A 1,025-nucleotide genomic window follows, 5' to 3' on the forward strand; every position below is an offset into this window, starting at 1 on the left:
AGCTCCTCAGTTGCTCATAGCAAATTCCACCTTGGAGTTTACAAAGACTTATGGGTAGAAAAGCCACACAAAGTAATTTACTACACTGCAACCATGTACATTATATTTATGGTATAGCTGGGTGTCATTTTAAGAAACATACGTCTAGCCAAGTTTATAAGTGTTTATAATCAAGGCCTATTCCCTCTATTTCATCCACATTTACATTGGAGATATGCTCCCATTAGGATAACACCAGTGTAACATTTGAGAAAATATAATTAAGACAATGACCAGACCATCCGATTCAATGCAGTAAATGTTAATAGAGCATCTGCCAAAATTTGGGACACAGTATCTTCTCTATGTAATCTTCTTTGCCCTACCCTAGTAGAGTTATCCAACATTCCTCAGAAGGTAATAGATAACTCCATTTTAAAATTTATTCTGCATTGAAATTATTTGCTTACAGGTCTGCTTTCCTTCTACAGAAAACTTCTAGAAAGGATTATGACTTATTCATTTCTATATTTCCAACACACACTGACTGTTTGATAAAAGTATCAATGAGTGAATGACAGAACAAACAAATGAAACTGAATGAACTAAGATGAATCTGATGCTACTCTGAAGCAGCTCAGTAATTGCAGATATCACACACAAATTTCTGGATGACATTGCAAAGACTGGAAATTCCAGAACAATTAATTGTGTTCATGTGGAACCTATACACATAAACCAAGAGGCAGTCATTTGAACAGAACAAAGGGGTACTGTATGGTTTAAAATCAGGAGAGGTCCCATCAGAGTTGTAACCTCTCTCCATACTAATTCAATCTGTATGCTGAGCAAATAATCTAAGAAGCTGGACTATATGAAGAACGTGGCATCAGGATTGGAGGAAGAATCATTAACAACTTGTGATATGAAGATGATACAACCTTGCTTGCTGAAGCAAAGAGGAGTTGAAGCACTCACTAACGAAGATCAAAACCTTCAGTATGGGAGTTCCGGCAAGATGGCGGACAAGGCAGAAGGATTGCACA

At 37.0% G+C, this 1,025-nt stretch overlaps 1 protein-coding gene across 1 annotated transcript in view; it reads right to left on the reverse strand.

Moving 5' to 3' along the window:
• Nucleotides 1–1,025, reverse strand: part of UEVLD (UEV and lactate/malate dehyrogenase domains) — a 55,193-nt gene that overhangs the window by 35,633 nt on the left and 18,535 nt on the right. The gene's annotated exons all lie outside the window — the stretch shown is intronic.

This window comes from Orycteropus afer, unplaced genomic scaffold, assembly GCF_000298275.1.
Source record: "Orycteropus afer afer isolate SDZICR_OR568_19922 unplaced genomic scaffold, OryAfe1.0 scaffold00014, whole genome shotgun sequence".
Classification (NCBI taxonomy): Eukaryota; Metazoa; Chordata; class Mammalia; order Tubulidentata; family Orycteropodidae; genus Orycteropus; species Orycteropus afer.